Genomic DNA, 23,035 nt, shown 5'->3' on the forward strand with positions numbered 1-23,035 from the left:
GGGAGTATTTGGGGTTGAAGGTGGCGCAGGTAGAGTCATAGGCAGTAATGGGAGGAGACAGGGATTTACAGAGCCACACAAAAGCCAAGCTTTATAAATAATTCCAAAAGCTAACAGGATCCCTTGTATGTGTGATGTGTGACTGCTGACTCTCCGCAACACACACACACACACACACACACACACACACACACACACACACACACACACACTCTCTCTCTCTCTCTCTCTTTCACACACACACACACACACACACACACACACACACACACACACACACACCCTACCACCTCTCTTGAATAAGTCATCTCATACCCTCCTTTGGTTCTGGTTAGCACTGACTAGTTAGGACCCATTCATTTTGGGTAACCTTCTAAGAAAAAACATGTCTTCTCACAGTGCACATTTAACCCAGAAAAATACACTCTCTCTCTCACACACGCACACGCTCGACACACACACACACACATACACTCATGATCCATGGCGGCAAAGCAGCACACCGGAGACCTGTCTTGTAAATCTCTTTGTGAACGCAGCTTTGGGGGGTAGACAGGGCAAGGGCTTACACACTGAGACCTGAGGTAGAGCTATAGACTCCACACCTCTAACGCTCTCTCTGCTTCCACACCTCTAACGCTCTCTCTCCTTCTTTCACACCTCTAACGCTCTCTCTCTCCTTCTTCCACACCTCTAACGCTCTCTCTCCTTCTTCCACACCTCTAACGCTCTCTCTCCTTCTTCCACACCTCTAACACTCTCTCTCCTTCTTCCACACCTCTAACGCTCTCTCTCCTTCTTCCACACCTCTAACGCTCTCTCTCCTTCTTCCACACCTCTAACGCTCTCTCTCCTTCCTCCACACCTCTAACGCTCTCTCTCCTTCCACACCTCTAACGCTCTCTCTCCTTCTTCCACACCTCTAACGCTCTCTCTCCTTCTTCCACACCTCTAACGCTCTCTCTCCTTTCTCCACACCTCTAACGCTCTCTCTCCTTCCACACCTCTAACGCTCTCTCTCCTTCCTCCACACCTCTAACGCTCTCTCTCCTTCCTACACACCTCTAACGCTCTCGCTCCTTCTTCCACACCTCTAACGCTCTCTCTCCTACCTCCACACCTCTAACGCTCTCTCTCCTTCCTCCACACCTCTAACGCTCTCTCTCCTTCCTCCACACCTCTAACGCTCTCTCTCCTTCCTACACACCTCTAACGCTCTCTCTCTCTCCTTCCACACCTCTAACGCTCTCTCTCCTTCTTCCACACCTCCAACGCTCTCTCTCCTTCTTCCACACCTCTAACGCTCTCTCCTTCTTCCACACCTCTAACGCTCTCTCTCCTTCTTCCACACCTCTAACACTCTCTCTCCTTCCTCCACACCTCTAACGCTCTCTCTCCTTCCTCCACACCTCTAACGCTCTCTCTCCTTCCTCCACACCTCTAACGCTCTCTCCTTCTTCCACACCTCTAACTCTCTCTCTCCTTCCTCCACACCTCTAACGCTCTCTCTCCTTCCTACACACCTCTAACGCTCTCTCTCCTTCTTCCACACCTCTAACGCTCTCTCTTCTTCTTCCACACCTCTAACGCTCTCTCTCCTTCTTCCACATCTCTAACGCTCTCTCTCTCCTTCCACACCTCTAACGCTCTCTCTCCTTCCTCCACACCTCTAACGCTCTTTCTCATTCCTACACACCTCTAACGCTCTCTCTCCTTCCTCCACACCTCTAACGCTCTCTCTCCTTCTTCCACACTTCTAACGCTCTCTCTCCTTCTTCCACACCTCTAACGCTCTCTCTCCTTCCTCCACACCTCTAACGCTCTCTCTCCTTCTTCCACACCTCTAACGCTCTCTCTCCTTCTTCCACACCACTAACGCTCTCTCCTTCCTACACACCTCTAACGCTCTCTCCTTCCTCCACACCTCTAACGCTCTCTCCTTCTTCCACACCTCTAACGCTCTCTCCTTCCTCCACACCTCTAACGCTTTCTCTCCTTCTTCCACACCTCTAACGCTCTCTCTCCTTCTTCCACACCTCTAACGCTCTCTCTCCTACCTCCACACCTCTAACGCTCTCTCTCCTTCCTCCACACCTCTAACGCTCTCTCTCCTTCTTCCACACCACTAACGCTCTCTCCTTCCTACACACCTCTAACGCTCTCTCCTTCCTCCACACCTCTAACGCTCTCTCTCCTTCTTCCACACCTCTAACGCTCTCTCCTTCCTCCACACCTCTAACGCTCTCTCTCTTTCTTCCACACCTCTAACGCTCTCTCTCCTTCTTCCACACCTCTAACGCTCTCTCTCCTTCTTCTACACCTCTAACGCTCTCTCTCCTTCTTCCACACCACTAACGCTCTCTCCTTCCTACACACCTCTAACGCTCTCTCCTTCCTCCACACCACTAACGCTCTCTCCTTCCTCCACACCTCTAACGCTCTCTCCTTCCTCCACACCACTAACGCTCTCTCCTTCCTCCACACCTCTAACGCTCTCTCTCCTTCTTCCACACCACTAACGCTCTCTCCTTCCTACACACCTCTAACGCTCTCTCTCCTTCTTCCACACCTCTAACGCTCTCTCCTTCCTCCACACCTCTAACGATCTCTCTCCTTCTTCCACACCTCTAACGCTCTCTCTCCTTCTTCCACACCACTAACGCTCTCTCTCCTTCTTCCACACCACTAACGCTCTCTCTCCTTCTTCCACACCACTAACGCTCTCTCTCCTTCTTCCACACCACTAACGCTCTCTCCTTCCTACAGACTCTATCTCTCTTTCTCAAACACACAGCCACACTCACTCTTTCTCCCTTTTTCTTTCTTTCTTTTTTCTCCCCTTCTCTCTTTCACACACTCTCCATCACTCCTCCTCTTTCCCTCTTCTAGTTCTCTCTCTGTCCGACTAGCAGTCGCTGCTCCAGAACAGCGTTGGTTGGTCCCACAGCCCCGCAGGCTCCACTAGCACCGCGGTGACTAATGTCCTGCCTTAGCTCAGACAATGAGTTTGGGACGGAGCCGGGAAAGTGTTGAGGAGGGAAAAAAACTGCCGGGCACCTTTGACAAATGGAACCCTTCGCACTCCCCTGCTCGCTGAGGGAGGCTTTACAAAGTCACGCGACACGGTGCGACACGTTCGGCGTCCTCCGAGGCACGGCTGGGACATGCGGAGCACCGAGGCTTCTGGGAAAGAAGAACATAATGAATTCTTTGGGAAGTCCAGCCCTGGCTTTTTTTTCTTCATGAATAAGATCTATTTCCAAAGCATGTCGACCTCTCTTAATAAAAACACCAGTCAGGCCTGGAATAGCCCAAGACGTTTTAGGGGCCCATACACAAGTTCATATTTCTGTTGCTCTATACATTTCCGAGGCCCACTTTTTTTCTCCCCAAGCCAAGCCTGTCGGAGTCAGTGTAGTGTCGGGAGTCAGTGAAGTGTCGGGGCCCGCCCTGAGGTTTCCTCTGGCAGGTAGGGGAGCCCCGATGACAGACCGTCATTAGAAACGGCTGGAGTCCCCCCCCCCCCCCCCGCTTTTCAAGGAACTAAAAACTCTTGGATCCCCCCCACCTCCCACTCCCTCCTCCTTCTTCCAGCCCCCCCCCCCCCCCCCCCACCCCACCTCCCACCTTTCTCCCTTCAACCCTGCAAGGAACTGGGCTTTGTCTAAAAAATAAGCAAAGGAGAGGAATCCCCCTGCGCCCCCTCCAACCCCCGTTCCTCCTTGCTCCCTGCGGAGTATTGTTAAAACACAGCCCCCACTAGCTCCTTCTCTCTCCCTCTCTTTCTCTCTCTCCGAGGCCCAGCTCTTAAGACAGAGTGCTTTTGCATGAGAAAAAAACGATTAGTCTTCAAATGCCATCCAGACAAAAGAGGCCTCCTTTCAGGTCGGGCAAGAAATTTGCTCCGATAGTAGAGTTCCCCTTTTGTTTTTCTAAGATGAGGCATTTTTTGTCTTACAGGCAGGGTCTGTTAGCATTCACTTGCAGAGGAGGCCCCACTGGCCCCTAGAGAAGAGGAGGAACGGGGGTCAAATTCCCCGCAAAAGAGGACGGAAGTGAAGGAGAAGGGGAAAGGGGGAAAAGAGGGAAAGGAGGGGAAGAGGCACTCATTTAAACATGTTTGCAGAAGGGAGGGGGCAACTGGGCCTGAACTTTATTCAGGTATTAACCTTGGGATTGGCATTTGACATTCACACAATGTCCCCGTCCTCAATCTCGACCCCCAGGTTCCACTAAGACCCACAGGGCTCACTCACTAACGCAGATAACCAGGCCAGCATGGGGCACAGCAAATACAAAACACGTTAAAACAACTTCACCATTGTCATGTGTAGCAGAACAGTCTGAGCAATGCAACAGAATCATTCCAAACAGCTATTTATGAAATTGATATGAGAAATGATCTTTCTCATACAGACTTGGGGGGTGTACAAAAATGAACTCCCATTCAGTCCCAATCACAATAATCAGTGACCCTTCCCTTGCCTTCAATTGACCTCTCCCGCAGTAGTTCTGTGTGTGTGCGTGCATGCGCCTGTCTGAGCCTATCCAAGTGTGTGTGTGTGTGTCTTCGTGCAGCAGCCTGACGCATGGCTTTCCACACACACACACACACACACACACACACACACACACACACACACACACACACACACACACACACACACACACACACACACACACACACACACACACACACACACACACACACACACACAGACCAGGAAGGAGGGGGGGAGTGACAGATCATTGTTCACAGTGAGCTGGCCGCCTCATCTGTCCCCTGGCCGTCACCACACTCCCTGGACAACGACGGAGAGCAGGCCCCCTTACGGATGCCACAACTGGCTCGCATCAAGTCCCTGACACAATGCCACCTCTACAATAACAGACCCAAAACCCCTGGAAGTCGGGAACTACAACTCCACTGTACGAGCTCAGCGTCTCAACTTTACACAGCCCACCACACCACAGGCAAATGGGCCCGCAGCTCACTTCACCTCTTGCTGCCACACTTCACACAGCAGCCGCAAAGACGCATTTACAGCGGCTCAGGGCTAACAGCGGAGGAGACGAGCGCAGTCCAGCTCCATCGTCAGACAGGCGCGACCTGCCGCCATCTGTACTCTGTTTGTACTCGAGTGTGTGAGAAAAGACAACGCAGGCGCCCGCTGACACGCACTGGGGTTCATGCAGGAGTCTGCTAGCGCTCATTCACTCCTGCATTCATCTTGTTTTTTTTATCTAGTAAATCATTTGTTTCTCTCTCTTTTCTCTCTCTTGTTCTCTGTTACTCTCTCTCTTGTTCTCTGTTACTCTCTCTCTTTTCTCTCTCTTGTTTTCTGTTACTCTCTCTCTCTTTTCTCTCTCTTGTTCTCTGTTACTCTCTCTCTTGTTCTCTGTTACTCTCTCTCTTGTTTTCTGTTACTCTCTCTTTCTTTTCTCTCTCTTGTTCTCTGTTACTCTCTCTCTCTTTTCTCTCTCTCTTGTTCTCTGTTACTCTCTCTTTTCTCTCTCTCTTGTTCTCTGTTACTCTCTCTTTTCTCTCTCTCGTGTTCTCTGTTACTCTCTCTCTCTCTTGTTCTCTGTTACTCTCTCTCTTTTCTCTCTCTTGTTTTCTGTTACTCTCTCTCTCTTTTCTCTCTCGTTCTCTGTTACTCTCTCTCTTTTCTCTCTCTCGTTCTCTGTTACTCTCTCTCTTTTCTCTCTCTCGTTCTCTGTTACTCTCTCTCTATCTCTCTCTCTCGTGGAAGATGGTTGACCAGGAAGCTGGTTGACCAGGCTAAATGGCAGGTCCAATCTGGGTTTCCGTGAGGCCAAAGCCCTGGAAAAGAAACGGACACTCTGACTCTCAGCCTCTACGGCAGCTTGAGCTCTGCCCCCCCATTTCTGAAAGAAGAACTACCGGCTACTTTGCTTGCACGCTCCTGTGTGCGTGCGAGCGTACGTGCTTCCGTGCGCGCGCGCGGTTGCATGCGTGTAAAACATGTCCATGATGGGGATATTTTATATTGAGGTGCGTTTGCATTTTAAAACATGCAGGTTGAGTAGGAGCACATTTGGGAGCCCATGTGTAGGGTGTGGATGTGGGGGTTTATCTAAATGCATGTATGTGTATAGGCATGTCATTACACTTGTCTCTCTCTCTCTCTGATCCCCCTTCATCAGATCAACCACCCCCTCCCCTCACTTTGCAAAAGACATGAGCCCAGTGAAAGGTGCCTTAAGTGGGGCTCCTTGAAGCAGGGAGTGGGGGGGGGAGTGAATGGGGTCCCGCTCTGGGACGCAGCTGGTGGAGGTGGAGGGGAGCTGGGGGAGAAGGAACACATAGCATATTAAATCGGCTAGCGGAGGCCGGGTAGGTCCACGCGGAGAGCTAGGAGAGCCAGATCTGAGGCATGCCCTGAAGGGATGGCTGGGCCTGGGGATTAGGAGAGCCAAGGAGAAGCCCTCGTGCTGCGCCACGCCGCACGCCTGCCTGCCCCCCTTCTTCTCTCCGCTCACACGCAAATGCATCCAGACACTTTGGCGTAGGCTACACTTGGCGGCGAACTGCCACAGCCCAAACTTTTTACAAGGAGGCGAAGGAGCCTCTCACTCATCACACATACACCTCCGTCTCCTGTCTCGCTGCCTTTTTTCCCCCTCAATATCTCTCTCTCTCTCTCCTGGACTTGTTCTCATTCCCCCCCCCCCCCCCTCAACTGTGCCTTTTTCAATTTTATGTCGATATATCAAAGTTCAGGATCATCAAAGTGAGGGAATCCTATTGGGGCCCGTCTATTCATGAAGCGGCTATACTCACACTTAGGGGAAAGATGGATTGGATAGCCATTGTGATACCATGTTTATTTATTTCTGCCAACATGCTCTGAATAGATGAGGTAACTGCACCTCTCCTCACCTGCTAATGTAAGCTGTGGTTTGTGGGATAGAAGTACTTAGCGCTCTGCTAAAGAGTTGTATGATAAACCTTTCGTCATATTGACACCCGTGACCGTCGAACGGCCCGTGAGTACCACAGCAGGAATCACACCCCATATCTGCCTCATACCCAGGGATCCACACCACAACAAACCACAAATGTGAATAAATGCTACAAAAAATGCCATGGCCCTTATCTTTGATCAAAACAACTTCCCCTAAATGAACCTGGTAGAGTAATACACTTGCTACCTATGAGTGTGCCTTTATAGATGCCCATTAGCACGTCATTAGGGCCTCATGCATACACACCTGATAACAGGTATTCTTCCCCTAGGATGTAAAATGGCCTAAGGACAGAGGCCTGCCTAGAACAGTGGATTTGCGGGCCAGGGCGAGGAGGAGGGGGCCTTGATTTAAGAGGGTAATAGAGTGTCATCATTGTGCATTAACATCTGCTTGTGTGACAGGTCCTACTTTGGGCAGGTTGGAGAGGTCACGGGTGCACTGCCTGGTGTTTTTGCAGCGGCGCATAATTGAATGTAAAGGTGTGCTAATATGGAGATAAAGGGCTGCTCTGCTTTCTGACGGGCTGAGGAAGGATAGGGGCTATCCGTGGGACTGTGAGTTACAGATTTCCCCCTTCACCAGACAGGCACTGATTCATCTCCGCTGGTGGAGGGGAAAAAACAGGCTTCTTCTATGTGTCTTTTTTAAATACCAGATTATCATCTTAAACATTGTGTGTATTTATCACTGTTACTGAATCATTTATGACATGCAGTCCTCGTTTTGTAAAATTGCACCTGTTCAAGTGAAGCTGCAGCCCCTAGCTGAGCTCTGTTCAGTTCTGGAGACATTGTAAAAACAGTAACGCCATACATATTTATAACACTGAGTTTGTTCATCAGATATCATTCATATTTAATATGATTAAATCATAAAATATCTCTGGCTCCATGCACATTATTATACACATGTACTTAGAGCCAATCTGTGGTTATTTCAGAGCATCATTTTCTCATGGAAAATATCTGCCATCCATTAAGGCTAAATAGAGCTCAAATTAATATAATGACATTTCATGTTGCTTTTGTGATCATTAAATCTGGAGGTAAGTAATCACACAATCTTCAGGAAAAATGCACTCTGTCAAAGAGATTTCTGTCGACAATCAATCACTACTATTGCGGTAAATCAAACTCAATAGCAAAAACCCAGAAATATATAAATTGTAGAATTATTTTTAAGTCCATTGCATCCTCTGGAAATAAAATAACAGATTATAATTTAAAAATAAAATGCAGGTAGGCCTTATCGAATTGAGGTATAACATTAGGATTTGTGGAAGCCAAAAACGGTGTTCCTGTTGATTAAAAGGCAAAAATGCATGAATAAAAATGTCCTGGCTAGATAAGGATAACAATGCACTATATTACTGTACCAAACAGATTATTTGATTATGAACAATAATCTATTGAGGTATTGCTACAAGAAAGGTTTATATATTCCTTGATGTTCCCACTTACCAAATATTATTTCAGCAAAATAGTTGAGCCGTTTCCTTTATCAATAAAATTATTATTCAGTAGGCTAGCCTAAGAAGCATATGATTTCAGAAATAAGTGCATAATTTCGGCTCATGCAAACAAAAGTATGCATTAAAAAAATTTGATGTGTAAAATCAATCACTAAATTAAGTGGGTTATATGTTCTTGCAATGTATTTATTTATTTACAAATTACCACCTTAAGAATTGTGTAAAAAACACGCATGGCAAAATTTAAAAAAAAAGTAGCACATGACAGATTTTTCATAAGGGCATTAAACTGGCATAGTCCAGTTCAGATGACCATGTTCTTAACCCGAGGGGGGAAAAAAGCTTTTTATCTGCACAAGCTCTTAAACTTCTATTGTTTTGCATTCAACTCTTACTGCTCGTTCTCAAGGCAGTTAGATCTCCGTTAATAATTTGCCAAGTGTCAAAGAAGGTTTGGCTGAGCCGTCACCGCACGGCTGAACGCCTCGAACCTTCGTCGTTTGTATAGCGGCGTGAAACCCGAGACACAAACGGTCCACCAGTCACTCACAGCGAATCCGACAAGCAGATAAAATGTGGAACAGCTGGCGTGGAGCAGAAGGAAAAGTTTAAAACAAATATCTCCACATGTGGAGGCGTGCTGCCATGATACATAACGGACCGAAAAGTACATAGGCAGAAAACTCAATGGATAAAAGACAAAAAATTATAGGCTGAATAATTAGGCCTGATTATAATAAGGGCAATAAAATATTTGGGGGAAGTATCCAAATGTGCCCGCGCTAATATTAGTAGCATATCCTGTATTTCAACTCAGAAATTAAATGTTATATTTAGAACTTTTGTATTAAATTTGATATAACCCAGTCAATGTTCTACTATTGTCAAACTCGATAAAATGGTCATTATATAGGTCTGCAGGCCTGTTTAATCTTGAAGCTGTGCCTTGTAAAATAAATGTTGGCCTACTTGTATTCCAACATTCATATTTTGATTGTAGAAATAGAGACATCAGTGTTTGCATTAGATTGTTATCAGAATAGGCTATACTCGATTCAGGAAAATGTTCCATAAATTATAGTAATGCAGTCATAACTCATATTAGGCATAATGGATGAGACCGAATCGATAACAGGCACGACTTGGTAAAATCGCGCTGAAATATGATCACATGTAGGCCTAAATATGCATGCCCCGTGCGTTTCTTTAGGCAAAAGTCCAAAAAGTTTTGTGTCTGTAGTGGAAGTTCCCAAAGTTGTTTCAGCCCACACTTCTCAACAATGCAATTACTTTTGCATTACAGTGTTTACAAATAGAAAAGCTTCAACCTTCCATAAAATAACTTTAAACGCACTTTAACAACTATTGTGCTGAATTAACAGAGTTTCTATCACCTAAGAAATGACATCAGCAAAGTTGAGAAATTTGCAATGGGTCAACTTGTAACTTTAAAGAATGTAGAAAACAACTAGAAAGCATCCAGGAAAATAAATAGTAATTTTGTGTGATAATATTTGTGAGTAAGTTGAGTTTTCATACAATTGTATTATTTCATCACCACCCTCCGATGTGTGGACTTCTATGAAATTCCAGCTTATTTGAAACGTGATACCTCTGACAGTTTTTGAATAGACGTCGTGTTTTCTCCCTCAAAACTTTCAAAGCCAGCAAAGAGCAAAAGGTTCAAAATAAACAGTTCACCATGCCTCGTCGTGTTTTTTGCACTTACGTGTTCGAAGGATGTTTCCCTCCAATAATTCTTGATATGTTCTGTCTTCTTCTCTTAAGTGAAGTATTTTTTCGCTTGTTGCAGATGTGCCTCTCGCGCTCTGGAGTTGCCTGTGAGACACCAACTCCAAAACCGCTCTCCCAGACTTTTCCTTCTTTTCCGCGTCTTTCTCCTTTTCACAGTTTTCTGAATAGAGCGAACACTGAACTAATACTGTGAGCCTCCCTGCATACCTGACGATGGCCGATGATGAACCTGTATGAATAAGACAACATAAGTGTTTACAAAAACGTGTGGACTGTTGTTATTACATTAAGTATGCTTTTCGAGGAGAAGAGGGCGAAGTGTAGAACTCCAGCTGCTCTTTCCCTCGCCTGACTCCTCCCTTCGGATCGGGCTCCCTCGCTCTCTACCTCCCTCTCTTTCTATTCTCCCCCGCTTCCCCTCCCTTTCTCTTCTCTGCTCCGGGCCGCAGTTTCCTGAGACGGTGTAGACATGGTTGGAACGAATGGACCGTTGTACACTACCAGTCCCATACAATTACAAGCATTGGCAAATACTAATATTTCACTTATACCAATAAGGATAAGGATGAAGTTTGTGATTTTGAGTGTCAGTGTTGTCTTGTTACTTATGATAGTTTCAACACCAGTGGCTGGGCACCAGCACAAGTGGCCCTATTAACGATTGGGTTTAGACTTTTTTCACAAACAATAAATAGAGCATGATAAATAAGCAGTATTAAGTTTAAGTTGAGCATGGTTTATTTCAGTATGAGTTAATGTAATAAACCATACACACATTCTATAAGTATGAACATTATATATATATATATATTTATATATATATATATACACTAGCATTCAAAAGTTTGGGGTCACTTAGAAATGTCCTTGTTTTTGAAAGAAAGGCACATTTTTTGTCCATTAAAATAACATCAAATTGATCAGAAATACAGTGTAGACATTGTCAATGTAAATGACTATTGTAGCTGGAAACGGACGCTTTTTAACAAAATATCTACATAGGTGTACAGAGGTCCATTATCAGCAACCATCACTCCTGTGTTCCAATGGCACGTTGTGTTAGCTAATCCAAGTTTATCATTTAAAAAGGCTAATTGATCATTAGAAAACCCTTTTGCAATTATGTTAGCACAGCTGAAAACTGTTGTACTGATTAAAGAAGCAATACATCTGTCCTTCTTTGGACTAGTTGAGTATCTGGAGCATCAGCATTTGTAGGTTCGATTAGAAACGAATAACTTTCTTCTCAAACTCATCAGTCTATTCTTGTTCTGAGAAATTAAGGCTATTCCATGCGAGAAATTGCCAAGAAACTGAAGATCTTGTACAACGCTGTGTACTACTCTCTTCACAGAACAGCACAAACTGTCTCTAACCAGAATAGAAAGAGGAGTGCGAGGCCCCGGTGCACAACTGAGTAAGAGGACAAGTACATTAAAATGTCTAGTTTGAGAAACAGACACCTCACAAGTCCTCAACTGGCAGCTTCATTAAATAGTACCCGCAAAACACCAGTCTCAACGTCAACAGTGAAGAGGCAACTTCGGGATGCAGGCCTTCTAGGCGGAGTTGCAAAGAAAAGAAAATATCTCAGACTGGCCAATAAAAAGAAAAGATTAAGATAGGCAAAGAACACAGACACTGGACAGAGGAACTCTGCCTAGAAGGCCAGCATCCCGGAGTCGCCTCTTCATTGTTGACGTTGAGACTGGTGTTTTGTGGGACAAAAAAATTGACAAGAAATTTGCTTTTCTTTAAAAAACAAGGTAATTTCTAAGTGACCCCAAACTTTTGAACGGTATATACAGTGCCTTCGGAAAGTATTCAGACCCCTTGACTTTTTCCATATTTTGTTACTTTACAGCCTTATTCTAAAATGTATTTTTTTTTTTTACTCAGCAAACTACACACAATATCCCATAACGACAAAATCTAAAACTTGTTTATAGACATTTTTACAAATGTATAAAAAAATAAAATAAAAAAATACATTATTACATAAGTATTCAGACCCTTTGCTATGAGACTCGAAATTGAGCTCCGGTGCGTCCTGTTTTCATTGATCATCCTTGAGATGTTTCTACAGCTTGATTGGAGTCCACCTGTGGTAAATTCAATTGATTGGACATGATTGGAAAGGCACAGAGTTGACAGTATTTGTTAGAGCAAAAACCAAGCCATGAGTTCGAAGGAATTGTCCGTAGAGGTTCGACACAGGATTGTGGCGAGGCACAGATCTGGGGAAGGGTATCAAAAAAATTCTGCAGGATTGAAGGTCCCCAAAAACACAGTGGCCTCCATCAATCTTAAATGGAAGAAGTTTGAATCCACCAAGACTCTTCCTAGAGCTGGCCGCCCAGCCAAACTGAGCAATCCTGGGAGAAGGGCCTTGTCAAGGAGGTGACCAAGAACCCAATGGTCACTCTGACAGAGCTCTAGAGTGCCTCTGTGGAGACAGGAGAACCTTCCAGAAGGACCACCATCTCTGCAGCACTCTATCAATCAGGCCTTTATGGTGGAGTGGCCAGACGGAAGCCATCCCTCAGTAAAAGGCAATTGACAGCCCGCTTGGAGTTTGCAAAAAGCCACCTAAAGACTCTCAGATCATGAGAAACAAGATTCTCTGGGCTGAGGAAACCAAGATTGAACTCTTTGGCCTGAATGTCAAGCGTCACATCTGGAGGAAACCTGGCACCATCCCTACGGTGAAGCATGGTGGTGGCAGCATCATGCTGTGGGGATATTTTTCAGCGGGAGGGACTTAGAGACTAGTCAGGATAGAGGGAAAGATGAACAGAGCAAGGTACAGAGAAATCCTTGATGAAAACCTGCTCTAGAGCGCTCAGGACCTCAGACCGGGACAAAGGATCACATTCCAGCAGGACAATGACCCTAAGCACACAGCCAAGACAACGCAGGGGTGATTTCGGGACAAGTCTCTGAATGTCGTTGAGTGGCCCAGCCAGAGCCTGGACTTGAACCTGATCGAACATCTCTGGAGAGACCTGAAAATAGCTGTGCAGCAGCGCTCCCCATCCAACCTGACAGAGCTTGAGAGGATCTGCAGAGAAGAATGCAGAGAAGAAACTCCCCAAATAGAGGTGTGCCAAGCTTGTAGCATCATACCCAAGAAGACTTGAGGCTGTAATCGCTGCCAAAGAAGCTTCAACAAAGTACTAAGTAAAGGGTCTGAATACTCATGTAAATGTAACATTTCAGTTTTTAGTTTTTTTATACATTTGCTAAAATTTCCCAAAAACACTTTTTGCTTTGTCATTATGGGGTATTGTGGGTAGATTGATGAGGGGGAAAAAACTATTTAATCAATTTTAGAATAAGCCTGTAACCTAACAAAATGTGAAAAAGTCAAGGGGTCTGTATACTTCCGAAGGCACTGTATATGTACAGTACCAGTCAAAAGTTTGGACACACCTACTCATTCAAGGGTTTTTCTATATTTTTACTATTTCCTACATTGTAGAAGAATAGTGAAGACATCAAAACAATTTTTTTTAAAACACATTTGGAATCATGTAGTAACCAAAAAAGTGTTAAACAAATCAAAATATTTATTATATTTGAGATTCTCCGAAGTAGCCACACTTTGCCTTGATGACAGCTTTGCACACTCTTGGCGTTCTCTCAACCAGCTTCGTGCTGAAGCGTCATTCTTCCTGTGCTTTCTCTTGGAGTGTGGGGTGGCTTCGTGATCTACATTTCATTTATTCGGGTAAAGTTAAATTGGTATTTAAAATCCCATTCCCATATCTCTAACTAATTGAAATATATTTGTTTACCATGGGATTCAGATAAGCCTAAAGTAGGCCTATGTATAACTGGGTCCCTCTTTACAGTAGGTAGGTAGTGTGTAATTGCAGAGAGTAGATAGCCTACGCATTGTTACATAGTCGCCTTCTTACAACAGTTTTACCTGTCTGTTTCATTACACATTCAACCTGAGAAACAACCAACTAACATAGGTCACTTGCTCTGGGTATTCCCCATATAAAGTCCCATTCACGTATGAGGGGGATTATGTGATAGGGAAACTGGAAAAGTGGTCCCCTGGGCCACAGCCTTCTGAATGAGACCTAATGTTACGGTAGGGAGGGGGAAAAGCTTTCCTGTTGGGTTAGGTGTGATCAATATACATAATCAATATGCACGGAAATGGTGTAGTAAAAGAGGCGTACAGGGGTCTGTATCAATCAATGGAGAGGTGGGGGTTTGGCAAAAATCACCAATTATCATTTAAGCAGGATTTGACTGTGTGTGTGTGTGGTCTAGAGGTCATGTTGTCCAGTGGTCTATGGATGTGTCCCAAACAGTAGCCTATTCTCCATATAGTGCACTACTTTTGCCCAGAGGGCTATGGGGGACTAGGGGGCCATTTGTGACGCATCGTATGATCATTCTATTTAGGTGTCACAATAACAGAACATGTCACTGCTATGTTGTAGCAGTGGCACCCTGGCTCGGCCATTGCACTCTGGCCGTGCTGACCCCTGCAAATTCCCCAAAGGTGGGAATCTTGACTGCATTAATTGTGTTAGTGGGGGACTGTGTCACGCTGTCCCCTGAGAGATACAAAAAGAAAAGATGCAGAATCATGGTCAAATCAATGCCCCGCTGTTGTTCTTTTTTTTTAAGCTGTATCGCAGAGAGTGAGACCTCTGGTGTCTAGTCCTATGTAGATAATTACGACTAGGTAATATCGACTAATCACTCTCGGGATCAATAGTGTGTCATACCCATAGACTTCCAGTCATTGCACTAACGCTAGTTAGCATTGGCTCACAAAAACGACCTCGAACTTCCTTCATACTGGACACAGAGGCATACAAATGGTATCGACGAGTTCATCTGACTGGGGAAGTAGATCAAATCCAGAAGCATCCCTTTAACACTTTCAGATTTAAATGTAGGCCATTGATTTTGCTGTGTGTCTTACAGTGGACCTTTGACTGGGCATGCTTTGCTGTTGTCACTGTCCCTGATTGGCCACTTCATGCTTCCTGCTTATAATTTTGTAGAATAGAATAGAATTAGTATTCCCAGAAGAAACTTCAGTTCGTACAATCTATGTTTACTTTGTAGTGCCCTCTATAAAGCTCTCATTGAACTGAATATTTTTTACCCTAAGTGTTGATGAAATGCACTATTGGAATACAAGGAAACTGTTGTACAGGCACAAGCTATCCCTGACCACATACATACAGTATACAGGAACACTTTTCTAATATTGATTTACACTCCCTCTTTGCCCCTCAGAACAGCCTCAATTCGACGGGGCATGGACTCTGCAAGGTGTCGAAAGCGTTCCACAGGGATGCTGACCCATGTTGACTTCAATGATTCCCACAGTTGTGTCAATTCTTGATACACACAGGAAACTGTTGAGCGTGAAAAAACACAGCAGTATTGCTGGTCTTGACACAAACCGGTGTGCCTGGCACCTACTACCATACCCCTTTCAAAGGCACTTAAATCTTTTGTCTTGCCCATTCACACTCTGAATGGCCCACACACAATCCATGTCTCAGTTGTCTCAAGGCTTAAGAATCCTTATTTTAGCTGTCTCCTCCCCTTCATCTACACTGATTGAAGTGGATTTAACAAGTGACATCAATAAGGGAGCTTTCACCTGCATTCACCTGGTTAGTCTATGTCATGGAAAGAGCAGGTGACCTTAATGTTTTGTACACTCAGTGCATATCATAAGGCCTATCTTTGATGGCCTAGTTTTACCCTAACACAGTTTTGTTAGGAAACTCCTGGTTTACAAGCCACATCAGGCTTTCAAGTCATATTATGCTGGTTTGCAAAGTGATGTGTAATATTGGAATCCAACCATAGTTAGGATATCCAACAGATTGAATTTTTATTCACCCGCAACCTGCATTCAGAATGACTGTCAGGTTTAGGAAAGTTGATAAGAAGACTACCTAAACCATTTAAACTGAGACAACCATCTCAGTAACAGATGCAATACATCTAAAATAAATGTATGTTATTTATCTTTGTGTATCATAAAATTAAAGTTTTCAGACCCTTTGACTTTTTCACATTTTGTTAGGTTACAGCCTTATTCTAAAATTGATTAAATTGTTGTTGTTTTTATCATCAATCTACACACAATTACCCATAATGACAAAGAAACAAACGGTTTTTAGAAATGTTTGCAAATCTATAAAAAACAACAACTGAAATATCACATTTACAAAAGTATTCAGACCCTTTACTCTGTACTTTGTTGAAGCACTTTTGGTCGTAATTACAGCCTCAAGCCTTCTTGGGTATAACGCTACAAGCTTGGCACACTTTTATTTTAGGGAGGGTCTCCCATTCTTCTCTGCAGATCCTCTTAAGCTCTGTCAGGTTAGAAAGGGAGCGTTGCTGCACAGCTATTTTCAGGTCTCTCCAGAGATGTTCAATTGGGTTCAAGTCCGGGCTCTGGCGGGGCCACTGAAGGACATTCAGAGACTTGTCCCGAAATCACCCCTGCGTTGTCTTGGCTGTGTGCTTAGGGTCGTTGACCTGTTGGAATGTGATCCTTTACATCAGTCTGAGGTCCTGAGCGCTCTGGAGTAGGTTTTCATCAAGGATCTCTCTGTACTTTGCTCCGTTCATCTTTGCCTTCATCCTGTCTAGTCTCCCAGTCCCTGCCTCTGAAAAACATCCCCACAGCATGATGCTGCCACCATCATGCTTCACCATAGTGATGGTGCCAAGTTTTCCACTGATGTGACGCTTGGCATTCAGGCCAAAGAGTTCAATCTTGGTTTCATCAGACCAGAAAATCTTATTTCTCATTGTCTGAGAATCTTTTGGTGACTTTTGGCAAACTCCAAGCAAGCTGTCATGTGCCTTTTACTGAGGAGTGGCTTCCGTCTGGTCACTCTACCGTAAAGGCCTGATTGGTGGAGTGCTGCAGAGATGGTTGTCCTTCTGAAAGTTTATCCCATCTCCACAGAGGCACTCTAGAGCTCTGTCAGAGTGACCATCAGGATCTTGGTCACCTCCCTGACCAAGGTCCTTCTCCCCCAATTTCTTAGTTTGGCCAGCTCTAGGAAGAGTCTTGGTGGTTCCAAACTTCTTCCATTTAAGAATGACTGAGGCCACTGTGTTCTTGGGGACCTTCAATGCTGCAGACCCTTTTTGGTACCCTTCCCCAGATCCGAGCCTCGACAAAATCCAATTTTGGACCCCCACAGACAATTCCTTTGACCTCATGGCTTGGGTTTTGCTCTGACATGCACTGTCAACTGTGGGACCTTATATAGACAGGTGTGTGCTTTTCTAAATCATGTCTATTTAATTGAATTTACCACAAGTGGACTCCAATCAAGTTGTAGAAACATCTCAAGGATGATCAATGGAGACAGGATGCACTTGAGCTCAATTTTGAGTCTCATAGCAAAAGGTCTGAATACTAATGTAAATAAGGTTAATTTTAAAAATATATTTACATTTGCAAAAATGTTTAAAAACATTTTTTCGATTTTGTCATTATGGGATATTGTGTGTAGATTGCTAAGGATTTTTTGTAATACTGTAACGGCTGTCGTCTTCCTCCTTGTCTGAAGAGGAGAAGTTTGAAGGATCAGAGGACCAATGCGCAGCGTGGTAATTGTTCATCTTATTTAATGAAGTGAACAACTCAAAATACAAAAACAACAACGTGAAAACCGAAACAGTTCTATCTGGTGCAGACACACAAAGACTGAAGACAACCACCCACACAACCCAACAGAAAACAGGCTACCTAAATATGGTTCCCAATCAGGGACAACGAATGACAGCTTTCTCTGATTGAGAACCATATCACGCCAAACACAGAAAACCAACACAGAAATAGAAAACATAGATTACCCACCCAACTCACGCCCTGACCACACTAAAACAAAGAAAATACAAAAGAACTATGGTCAGAACGTGACAAATACATTTTAGAATAAGGCTGTAACTTAAAAAAAAAAAAGTCAAGGTTCCTGAATACTTTCCGAAGGCACTGTACACAGGTATTGAAAACAATCCTAAAACATCTACCTGCAGTAGAGCATGCTGGGAAATATGATAATGATGGGTATGATTTCAATGGAACTGTTTTACTCTCCACAGTGTAAAACAATAACTCTGGTTATTAACACCAACACTGGGGGTTATTTTACACCACTGAGTGTTAATTTCACTCTTACATTTCACTCTTACTTAACTCCTGAATCAACACTAGAAATGTTAAACTGTAAAAAAAAAAATAATAATAATAATAATAAAATACTGCATAGTTTCCTAGGAACGCGAAGCAAGGCGACCATCTCTGTTGGCGCCGGAAGAAAAGTGGGAAATTTGATTTGATTTGATTTTTGAAATGTTAAACTGAAAAATCAACACTGGCCAATTTACTGTGCACGAGTCATTCTCCTGTCTGTTTGTGAAAGCTTGTGCTTATCTGACCCAGACTACACCGAGATAAAGTCCTTGTTATATGAGTCTCTCAAAGAGAATCCTAGGAGCGGGGGAGGACAGGGGAGACAGTGAGGGGGGAAGGAGTGATGGAGGGAGGTGGGGGTGCACATGGACATCAGTGGGGTTAGCAGCTCCCGAAAGTATTTCATCAAAGAGGGCTAGGATCCTAGGGATTGAGATTCAGCCTGGAGGCAAGTAACCGATGGTCTCCCAAGAACATATTCCAAAGTAGAACTCAGAGAGCCAAAGCACACATCAAAAGCACCTCTGGAGCCAAAGCCATTCTGGAGGAGAAAGAAAGGGGTACCGGTCCCTACTTGGCATCCTCTAAGCCCCAGATCTCACCCCAATAAAGGAGGAACTACTGTTTGTTCCAGACCTGAGATCTACTGCAGTCAGAGAGGTGCACACCAAGGCAGGCAGGCAACACAAGCACACACACACACAAACAATAATACAGTATACAGTCTCACATGACAAACAAACAAAGGCTACACATATTGTATTCATTTCTGAGACATTCTAGTACTGTAATAGTGTTATACTAAACAATGTGTTATGAACTGTATGCATGTGTTTGTCTTCAGCTACACACTGATTGAGACATGACAACAAATACGTATTGTAATACTGGAATAGTCTTTTTCCAAAAGGTAATTTCATGATCTCAATGAAATATACAATGGCCTGTAATGTCTACATTACACAAGTAACATAAATGCAGTACTTGGCAATATGGAGTGTGTTGAATTTCTCTCTCTAATTCTATCCCATTGGACAGATGTCACAGTGAAATGGATATGTCAGCAGAAAGCATATGATATCCATCCAGATGTGACCTTTAGCATAGCATTGGACATGTCCCAGTGACGTGTCCCAAATGGCACCCTATTCCCTACATAGTGCACTACTTGGCCCGGGTCGAAAGTAGTGGACTATACAGGGAATAGGGTGCCATTTGGGATGCAGGCCCAGAGAATGGCAGACTTGTTCAGTGAGTTGTGCAGTTGAGAGCCGCATGTCGTCTCTTCTCGAGTTAACACCAACGGTTTCAGGTCAAGAAGCAGTTTTTATTCCTTTTGGACCAATATCGTGTGTGTTTCAAAGCTTCCATTTAATGTATAAGACAATACACTTGTACTACTCTCTTAATTACAGCTTTGTTAAGTCAAGATCTGACTAAAACGTCTCACTGACATCCTATGCTGTGAATCATTTGGCATTATTTCCCACCGCTATCGATGAATAGAGAGGCGGCCTTTACTGTTTATTTGAGCCCCACTTGTTTGTGTAGCACATGGGGATGTGTGAACCTTACTCATCAGCCTAAAGTGTCGTCACTTGTGCCGCCAAACATTTTGGTGGCGCAAACAGGTAAGATGCTTCGAGTGGGGCGGTCACGTGTGCCAGCAAGGCAGAGGTCCTGGGGTTCGAGCCTCGTTGTGAGCCGAATCAGGAGGAAATGGTGCTACTCTATTAAATAACACTACTCCATTATACTTCATGACCAGGCATGACAAGGCAGAAAACAGACTAGGGCTACCTGGCCCAGTGGCCCCTGTTTCCCAGTGTGTCAGGGGACAGAGCTACTGAGGGGCAAATAAACACGCCACAAAGGACCACTTTACTGACCACTAATCTACTCCTGAAGAGAGCATTAGGCCTCATCCATCCTAAAGCTGTATACACAGGGTTCAAGTGCTCCTCCGCACACAGACACACATACACACAATGAGGCTCACAGCCATCCGCCAAACCAAAGAACAAACAGGGAACACACCACTGAGATAAAGCCTCTCTCTCGCCTCTCTCATTCTATCTCTCCTCCTTCCTTCTCTCTCTCGCTGCTCTCCTGACTCCCTCTGTGCCTGCTGGAGGTATATCGGGTGTCTATGAGTGTACCATTAGCATGCATGACTGATAACAGGCGTTCAGTCGCTCCCCCCCCTGCCCTTATAATCGGAGAGAGGGATATTTGCAGAGTTATTTAGAATCTGTCAAAAATAATAAACGCAAAACTATATCCACTTCGGCTATTTAAGCAATTTCCCTGTGATAACGTCCCGAGGGGATCTCATGCGGCTTCCAAATGACGACATAATGAAACGACGACGCCTGCACCCCCTTATCAGGGTGGATTAAAAGGGAATAATGAAAGTGAGGGGGTTTGGAGCCTTGTGTGGCATTAATATGATTATCTAATGGACTCCAATGGAAAAGCATGTTAATTCCACTTAAACGCAAGACCTTTCCCAGCCCTATCTCCTCCTGGCTCCTCTGAAGTAGTTCTCCTTCCCTTCTCGCCCTCTCTCTCACTCTCTCCCTCCTTTCCTCTCTCCTCTCCTTTATGTTGTAATAGTCTCATCTCTCCTCAGCAGAAGTCATTATGTGTACGAAGGGCAAACGTGTGAGAGTTTAGCATTTAATCCCCCTAGTTTTTTCACCCTCTTTTTTTTCTTTGGGCCTGATTGGAGTGTGATGCCCTCTCTTAATTTTCAGACAAAAGCTCTCAAGGCGGTTAATAATATTCAGAATTGTTCTCCGTGCATGTACATCCTCGCTGTTGCTGAAAGAATGTGGGTCACTTTCCGACAAACTCAAATCAAACTTTTGGAGCCACCATTGGAAACCGTGTCACACGCTCCCTGATATTAGGCTAAGTAAGTAAAGATTTGACTATTGGGTCAGAAAGGTATTCTTTCGCTTTGCTGAGGAGAGTGCATACTTCAACTCTGACATGATGACAAAGTTGGCAAAGTCAAAGTTCAAGTGAACAGTTCTTCCTCTACACACTAGATAAGGATATGTACGCTGACTAAATGTTGACAGGAAATTGACGACACAGTACAGTGGGGCAAAAAAGTATTTAGTCAGCCACCAATTGTGCAAGTTCTCCCACTTAAAAAGATGAGAGAGGCCTGTAATTTTCATCATAGGTACACTTCAACTATGATAGACAAAATGAGAAAAAAAAATCCAGAAAATCACATTGTAGGATTTTTAATTTGATTTTGATATTGATTTTACTTTTAATTTGGTCACCTACAAACAAGCAAGATTTCTGGCTCTCACAGACCTGTAACTTCTTCTTTAAGAGGCTCCTCTGTCCTCCACTCGTTACCTGTATTAATGGCACCTGTTTGAACTTGTTATCAGTATAAGAGACACCTGTCCACAACCTCAAACAGTCACACTCCAAACTCCACTATGGCCAAGACCAAAGAGCTGTCAAAGGACACCAGAAACAAAATTGTAGACCTGCACCAGGCTGGGAGGACTGAATCTGCAATAGGTAAGCAGCTTGGTTTGAAGAAATCAACTGTGGGAGCAATTATTAGGAAATGGAAGACATACAAGACCACTGATAATCTCCCTCGATCTGGGGCTCCACGCAAGATCTCACCCCGTGGGGTCAAAATGATCACAAGAACGGTGAGCAAAAATCCCAGAACCACACGGGGGGACCTAGTGAATGACCTGCAGAGAGCTGGGACCAAAGTAACAAAGCCTACCATCAGTAACACACTACGCCGCCAGGGACTCAAATCCTGCAGTGCCAGACGTGTCCCCCTGCTTAAGCCAGTACATGTCCAGGCCCGTCTGAAGTTTGCTAGAGAGCATTTGGATGATCCAGAAGAAGATTGGGAGAATGTCATATGGTCAGATGAAACCAAAATATAACTTTTTGGTAAAAACTCAACTCGTCGTGTTTGGAGGACAAAGAATGCTGAGTTGCATCCAAAGAACACCATACCTACTGTGAAGCATGGGGGTGGAAACATCATGCTTTGGGGCTGTTTTTCTGCAAAGGGACCAGGACGACTGATCCGTGTAAAGGACAGAATGAATGGGGCCATGTATCGTGAGATTTGGAGTGAAAACCTCCTTCCATCAGCAAGGGCATTGAAGATGAAACATGGCTGGGTCTTTCAGCATGACAATGATACCAAACACACCGCCCGAGCAACGAATGAGTGGCTTCGTAAGAAGCATTTCAAGGTCCTGGAGTGGCCTAGCCAGTCTCCAGATCTCAACCCCATAGAAAATCTTTGGAGGGAGTTGAAAGTCCGTGTTGCCCAGCAACAGCCCCAAAACATCACTGCTCTAGAGGAGATCTGCATGGAGGAATGGGCCAAAATACCAGCAACAGTGTGTGAAAACCTTGTGAAGACTTACAGAAAACGTGTGACCTCTGTCATTGCCAACAAAGGGTATATAACAAAGTATTGAGATAAACTTTTGTTATTGACCAAATACTTATTTTCCACCATAATTTGCAAATAAATTCATTAAAAATCCTACAATGTGATTTTCTGGAGAAAAAAAATCTAATTTTGTCTGTCATAG

General features: G+C 44.3%; 1 protein-coding gene across 1 annotated transcript in view; it reads right to left on the reverse strand.

Annotated features, from left to right (window-relative positions):
* LOC129859342 (zinc finger protein GLI3-like) overlaps window positions 1-10,573 on the reverse strand; it is a 49,030-nt gene extending 38,457 nt beyond the window's left edge. The window contains exon 1 of the mRNA XM_055928989.1: window positions 10,194-10,573. The gene's annotated coding sequence lies outside the window, so the exon portion shown is untranslated. The remainder of the gene's footprint in view (window positions 1-10,193) is intronic.
* Between the last annotated feature and the right edge of the window lie 12,462 nt (window positions 10,574-23,035).

Source organism: Salvelinus fontinalis, chromosome 7 (assembly GCF_029448725.1).
Source record: "Salvelinus fontinalis isolate EN_2023a chromosome 7, ASM2944872v1, whole genome shotgun sequence".
Classification (NCBI taxonomy): domain Eukaryota; kingdom Metazoa; phylum Chordata; class Actinopteri; order Salmoniformes; family Salmonidae; genus Salvelinus; species Salvelinus fontinalis.